Source organism: Carlito syrichta, unplaced genomic scaffold, assembly GCF_000164805.1.
Source record: "Carlito syrichta isolate Samal-C Ts95f unplaced genomic scaffold, Tarsius_syrichta-2.0.1 Scaffold305792, whole genome shotgun sequence".
Taxonomy (NCBI): domain Eukaryota; kingdom Metazoa; phylum Chordata; class Mammalia; order Primates; family Tarsiidae; genus Carlito; species Carlito syrichta.
Genome location: NW_007249888.1, coordinates 159,109 through 166,843, shown reverse-complemented (window position 1 = coordinate 166,843; position 7,735 = coordinate 159,109).

Here is a 7,735-nt window from a genome sequence, read left to right as displayed (position 1 = left end):
GCGGCCACTGCACTCCAGTCTGGGCGACAGAGTGAAACTCCAACTCAAAAAAAACAAAAAAACAAAAAAAAGGAAAAGAAACATAGATGTGAAAACATATTTCTTGATGCTTCAGCTTTTTGCTAGTGAAAATTCTTGTCTGTTTCAATTAAATAGAAAACTGAATTTGCTTAATAGGCTGACATTATAATAAAAGATATAACAGATATCTCTGTATCATTTTTATTCTGAATTTAATCATACATTTGTATAAGTGCCAGTGTGAAACATTTGGGGCAAAATTCATGGAACAGAAGCATATTAAAATGAAATTAAAATGGAATCATTTTTCTTTGACAGCTGAATTCAAAACTTGAGTTTTAGATTTAGTTTTAGAAGCTGCTATTTCAAATAATTTTTAAGCACTAGATTATGGATCAACTGAGGAAAACTTCTGAGTTGGGAAGATGATCTCCTGCATGCCCTCTCCTTCCTGGCACACCCATGCTTTTCTTCCCAGTAAGCTCTCTTTAACTGTCTCTCCAGGTACCCATGTCTCATGTTGCCCCTCCACTATCAGGGTTCCCTCCCTTTCCCCATTTCATCACCTATTATAATTCCAACCTAGCTTTGCTTTCCCCCAAGACCTCCAGTTCACCAGGTATTTCTCCATCCTACTTTAAGCAAAGTTAAGTTGTTCTGTCCTTCCTCCATTTCCCAAGGGCTACATTCCGGAGAATCTGTAGTCTATCAGGGTGGTCTTCTAAAAATCTAAGTACTCTTGCAGTGCCTTAGTAGAAACAGATAGCACACAGCAAAGGAGAAGATCTGTCCTGGGCAGACCTCCCTGAAATGTGAAGGGTAATTCTGGGAGCTCACCTCAAAGTGACTGTTAATAAATAGGAGTGGCTTCAGGGGAGAACACTCTAACAGGTGCTTATTAATATGAGCAAATGTTTAAAGAGAACATTAAGAGGTATGGGGAATGGGAGAAGCTGACCAAAGGGTACAAAGTTCCAGTTAGGAAGAGTAGGTTTTCAAAATCTATTGTACAGCAAAGTGACCACAATTAATAATAACATATTGCATAGTTCTTAGCTGCTAAAAAATAGATTTTAAATGTTCCCACTGCAAAAAAATAAGTATGTAAGGTGATAGCTATGTTAATTAGCTAGATACAATATTTCCACAATGTATACATATATCAAACCATCACATTGTAAATATATAACATTACCATTTGTCCAATGAAAATAAAAATTTAAGTAAAAAATGTTATTTAAGAGAAAATTCAAGGAATTAGAAATGTTTAACATGGCAACAAAGAAGAGACAGGGCCTGGTGCAGTGGCTCAAGCCTGTAATCCCAACACTTTGGGAGGCCAAGGTGAGGGGATTGCCTGAGCCCACAGGTTCGAGACCAACCTGGGCAACTTGGCGAGCCCTCGTCTCTACAGTAAATCAAAATTAGCCAGGCAGTTGCGCACGCCTATAGTTCCAGCTACTTGGAAGGCTGAGACAGAAGGATAGCTGGAGCCCAGCAGGTCCACACTGGGGTGACCATGAGCTTGCCACTGCACTCCAGCCTGGGCGACAGAGTGAGACTCCAACACACACACACACACACACACACACACACACACACACACACACACACAAAAGAGACAGGAAAACAAATATCACATGGGAAGACATAGTTAATTTGTTATTTTGACCCCAGAGACTGAAGTGGGGAGAGTATTTAAAAGTTACAGAAAAGCAGATTTCAACTTCCTGTAAGAAAAATCTCTCAAAACATTAAAGTTGGGCTAGCCTGTGAGTCAAAAGTTTGCTGTTTTCTGAAGATGATTAAGTAAAGGCTAACTATCTGGAGGAATTATATTTGAATAGAGAAATTTATTCAGTAACCATTCATTAAGCATGTCCTATGGTCAAGCACTAGACTAGGTTCTGGGGACATAATGCTGAATAGGTTATGGTCTTAGTTAGAAAAAAAAAGAAATCAGCAAGCTGGGTTCGGTGGCTCAGCCTGTAATCCTACCCCTTTGGGAGGCTGAGGTGAGTGGATTGCCTGAGCCCGCGGGTTTGAGACCTGCCTGCGCAGCGAGACCTCATCTCTACAAAAATCAAAAAATCAGCCGGGCGTGGGAGCATATGCCTGTAATTCCGGCTACTTGGAAGGTTGAGGCAGAAGGATCACTGGAGCCCAGCAGGTCGAGGCTGTGGTGACCGGAAGCGGCCACCGCACTCCAGTCTGAGCGATAGAGTGAGACTCCAACTCAAAAAAAAAAAAGAAATCAGCAGGTATCAACAGTTCAATATGTCACTGGCCTCACCAGTTAATGACAACAAAATAAGATTAAACTCACTTTTTGTTTTGTTTTGTTTTTGAGTCAGAGTCTCGAACTGTCAACCAGGCTGGAGTACAGTGGTACACTCATGGCCTCTGCAGAATTGATCTGCTGGATTCAGGCAATCAGTCTGCCTCAGCCTTCCCAGCAGTTAGAAACACAGGCACATGCCAGCACGCCCAACTAACTTTTTTATGTTCTGTAGAGATGAGATATCATCAAGTTGCCCAAGCTGGTCTCGAATTCCCAGGCTTAGGCAATCCACTCCCCTCAGCTTCTCAAAGTGCTGTGATTCCAGGCGTGAGCCACCATGCCCGACTAAATTTACTTTTTCATATACTAAAAAAATGTTTGCACCCTCCCTCATGCCTGAATTCCAGAAATTAGCCTTCTTTAAAGGGTCTCTGCAGTTATTTCTCAGTTTCCTGGGAAATAGACTTCTTATCTGGCCAGCAAGAGAAATAAGAGGCATAAGGACAGAAAACCATGACAATCCTTAGAGAGCAAGCTACAGAATTACAATCAACTGCTAGAGGGGAAACCTGTTTTGGAACTTGGTGCAGGGTAGGAGGCTACTTGGTGGGTGAGGCCATCAGGAGACCTTGAGGGGGGAAAAACAGGTTTAGAATTTAGTGACTGAATAGTTAGTTTTAACCTGGAATTGGGTATGGCACCTGAATCCTAAGCCCAGAGGACTTAATTTTCCCTAGAGAACCGAGCCAAGAATGCTGGCCTCTCTCTCTCTCTCTCTCTGTGTCTCTCTCTTTCTGTCTTTCTTTTTTAAAGGACCAGATAACCAGAATGTTGGCATCTTGAAGGAAAAGTTTGGAAGTAAGAAAGGCACCCATATGTGTTACACTACATATTAGACGATTTGCAAGCCAAGTATAGTCTCACTGATCTCTGCATAACCCCCAAATTCCTCCCTTTTTTGTACACTTCTTAACAGTCACATGAGTAGAAATGTGCTGATGACCTCATTTTGTTAAAGAAGGTTATGGGAGGAGATGAAGAGAACAGACCATGTTTTGAAGGTCAAAGACTAGTGAGGACCAAACTCTGATCAAAGCAGAACTGATGAGAGAACTTGTCCCAGGAGGCTGCTGCCATTTGAGGTGCTCAGGCTGCTCAGTCACATGAGGTAAAAGAACTGATTTTTAGAGGAAGCCTTTAGAGGGCTGCCTTTATTTTTTTTTTTTTTTTTTGAGACGGGGTCTCATTCCATCACCCAGGCTGGCATGCAGTGACACAATCATGGTTTTCTACAGCCTTGACCTCTTGACATCCTGGACTCAGGCCATTCTTCCACCTCAGCCTTCTTAGTAGCTGGAGCTACAGATGTGCATCACCATACCTAGTTAATATTTTATTTTGTTTTTTAGAGATGAGGTCTCGCTAAGTTGTCCAGGCTAGTCTCATACTCCTGGGTTCAAGCGTACTCTCACCTTGGCCTCCCAAAGTGCTGGGATTACAGACATGAGCCATTGCGCCTGGCTCAGGGACCTTCTTTATGCATGAAAGTAACTTGATGCGACTCAGGAGCAGTGGGACCAGCCTGTGCTATCCATGCGTTCTAAGTTGCTGACACTCAATGGTTAACAGAATTCCATTACCTCCAGCCCGGTCTGCAATGCTCTTGCTGGCGTTTATTTGCGGTCACAACTCAAACATGAGCCTAAAATGTCAATAGCGCCTCTGCGAGTCAATTTCCCTGGCAATCTCAGCCCTGTCTCAGGGGCCAGGATGCTGATCTAGGACAGATGGGATTCCTGAGGCAGAAGTGACCCTGAGGCTCAGCTAGTGATCCTGAGGGGGGATTTTATTTTACTGTTTGTAGCACAAACAGGATGCCAATACTTCAAGCACAACAGAATAATAAACCTAACGGAAATGCCAAGAAGTCCTTGAGGGGGAAAAATAGCCTCGATTTGGGAGAAAAGGAAAAATTGTAATAATGTTATTACCCCAAAGAAACCACTTAGAGAAGTCAGATGATTTTCTAGCACAGAGAGATGAAAGTAAAACACCATGAACTAGACTGAACGCCAAAAGGAGGTCCCTTGCAATAGTCAATATTACAACATTACTCTCCAGATGGCCCTCTCTAGGGCAGGCAAACTCTATCAGAGAAGGATGTGGGTAGGAGGGAGAGGGAGAGAGGCAACATTCACACCAAGCAAGGAAAGGGAAATGTGCATTTAATTTTAAGCCATCCTCCTGAGTTCCCCGCTGCTCGAGCCCACCAGAGAACAGAGGGAAGGAAAATAGTCGCATTGTGCGCTGTGTATGTGTGTGTTCTTCTCTCTCCAGCTCTGTTTATACAATTCGCACGTGTTACCTCAGGGCAATGTATTCCAGAGGGGGTCCTACTGAACACAGGTTCTTCAAGACGTGAGTCTGTGTTATTAACGAGGGAGGAGGGGCAGGGATGTCCTGTGACTAAATTATTTCAGAAACACTGGATCCGTCAAAATTGTAAATGTTTCTTTACTGCAGGGTTTCTAGGCTCCTTTAACCTTCTAGTGCTGGTGTACAGTGTGAATTTCCAAAGCTATAAATATCATTTGCCAAATTTATTTATTTATTTTATGGAGATGGGATCCCACTATGTTGTCCAGGCTGGCCTTGAACTCCTGGGCTCAAGTGAGCCTCCTGCATAGCTGGAACTACAGTCACAGGCCATAATACACGGCTTTACACATTTCCCAAATTTAGGTGAAAGGATACTTCTCATGGAGTGCTTTCTGGACACAGCGTTCCAGCAAATGCTGTCTGGGAGCTTTCTTTCACTCCGCATCTAACCTGTCACTCAGTCTTGGGACCATTCTCAGATTTATCTTTTCCTTCTACTGTCACCCTCACTACCCTAGTCCCAGCAGTTACCTCTTGCTGTCTGCCAGATCAGATTCTTTAACCTGAATTCTATTCTGCATACTACTGACTTATCACTACCCAATCTATCTCCTCCGTCTGTCTTTCAGATACCACATAATCTGCACCAATATACCTCTACTCTTAAGAATGGCCAGTTATTGAATACCAGTTACAGGCATGGAGCTGTTTTAAGCACCTTACTTATATTAGCTCACTCAATCTTCCCCACAACCTCATGAAGTAGGTGCATTCTTTAAGAAGTTTACAGACAGGAAAACAGAGATATGGAGATGTTCCATAACTTGCCCAAGGTCACACAGCGTATAAGTGGCAGAGCCATGCCAAGAACCCTTGGCATTTTGCTGCAGTACCAAGACTCGCTTGCAGCCACCACCCTGCATGGCTCTGCAGATCAGATTCTGCAACCCCCTGCCTCACGTCTACTTCCCAGGCTCACAAAGCATCCCCAGCTTGGAATGCCTTCTTTCTGGTGCCTCATTCTGCTGCAAATTGAGAGATAGCCTGAGCCAGACTTGAAGGCTCTAGGAGTCCTGTTAAGGAGTTTGGATTTTGTCCTGAGGGCAACCAGGAGCCATTAGCAGATTTAGGAAGATGTGTGACAGGATTAGATTAGATTGCACTGTTGAAAGTTCTCTCTAGAAAGCATGCAGAATAGATTGGTCTAAACTTGACAAGATGAGAGAAGAGTAAAAAATAATAATGAAGACTAACACATATAGCACCTAAATGAGTAAATTTATTTAATTCTCACAAAAATCCTATGAAGTCTGTGCACTGCTCTCATCACCTCCATTTTACAAATGAGGGAACTGAGGAAAAGAGAGATTAAGGACCTTGCCCACAGCTATCTGGCTAGAAGTGGTTTGAGCTGAAGCCATTTATTTCTAGAGTGATACTCTCTTAATATCTTCTGAGTGATTTAATACTATTCCTAAATGTTTCTCTGTGTTCAAAATATTCCATAATTGTTTTAAAATGGACTGCAAAGGGGGCAGATGAGATGCAGTGGAGCTGGGAGGAGGCCATTGCAGATGAACCATGCAGAGGAGCCCTCCTGGTGTCCTGAATGTAGGCAGAGGAAGATGCAGACAAGTGAACAGATTTGAGAACAGCCCAGGAGGGGATCCCACAGCGGCTAGTACTAAATAAGATTGAGGACCAAGGGAGAAAGACAAACCAAAAGTCAATGCAGTGCTCAATTTGGAGACTTGGATGCCACCCCCTGCTTCCCTTGTCTCTTATGGGATCAGTGTAGCAACCTTCTGAATGGTCTGCCTGGCTCACAGTTCTTCAACCTAAATTGCATTCTGCGGACTACTAATAGCCTTAACTCTACCAAAGGGGCAAAGATTGTCAGGGGAGCATATGAAGGAGAAAGTACTTGCTTAAGGCAAATGAAAAGTCAATACAAAATATTTACAAAGCATTGCATTATTATTTTCCAGGAGGTATATGTTGTATGCCAGGCACAAAGCTAGGAATTTGATGTAATGGTTGCAGACATGGGTAAAGGTACATTAAAATGCTTCTCTCAAAAAACCCACTCCACTGATAGCCTAGAAGGCCAATGAAAGACATGGTTGTCTACTTATGATTGGAAGTGGAAAGGAATTATCTGTAACCCACCCCCCTCACCCCCCGCCACCAGATATTGCCCTGTTGATGCCTGAAATCCACCATTTGAGATTCCATCAAACCTCCAAATAGGAGATCTTGGAGCTCAACATAGTCAAACATTCTAGTATTTAATATAAGGAAACTAGGTGATCTGTCAGCATTATCTATCTAGCTTGTTACTTGTCCTTAAATTTCCTCAATATTCTCTCTTTAGAATCTTCTTCAATAATCAAAATACTGGAGGAAAGGCAAGGCAATACTTTATTTAACATTCCTAGGACCTTAGAGTGAATTTCTTTTTTTTTTTTTTGAGTTGGAATCTCACTCTGTCGCCCAGACTGGAGTGCAGTGGCCGCTCCCGGCCACCGCAGCCTCGACGTGCTGGACTCTGGCGATCCTTCCGCCTCAGCCTTCCGAGTAGCCAGAATTACAGGCATGCACTACCATGCCCGGCTGATTTTTTGATTTATTGTAGCGATGAGGTCTCCCTGCCCAGGCGGGTCTCGAACCCGCGGGCTCAGGCAATCCACTCACCTCAGCCTCCCAAAGGCGCGGGATTACAGGCTGAGCCACCGAGCCCAGCTTTAGAGTGAATTTCTGAGTGAATTTCTCTGTTCCCAGAAGAAGAATTGCACAGGAAGCTTTGCTTCATAGGCCACTGACATTTCACTGTAAGAATTCCTTTCTTCACAGCAGGCAACTAGGAAAGTGCTTCCTGGTTTTTCTCCAGATCGCAAAGGGACATTGTCCTCAGGGACACCTTTGTGGCCTCTGCTCATCCATTTGGGGAACAGTCTGCAGGCCTCTTTTAAATATCCAGGGGTGCTGGGCTCGGTGGCTCAGCCTGTAATCCCGCCCCTTTGGGAGGCTGAGGTGAGTGGATTGCCTGAGCCC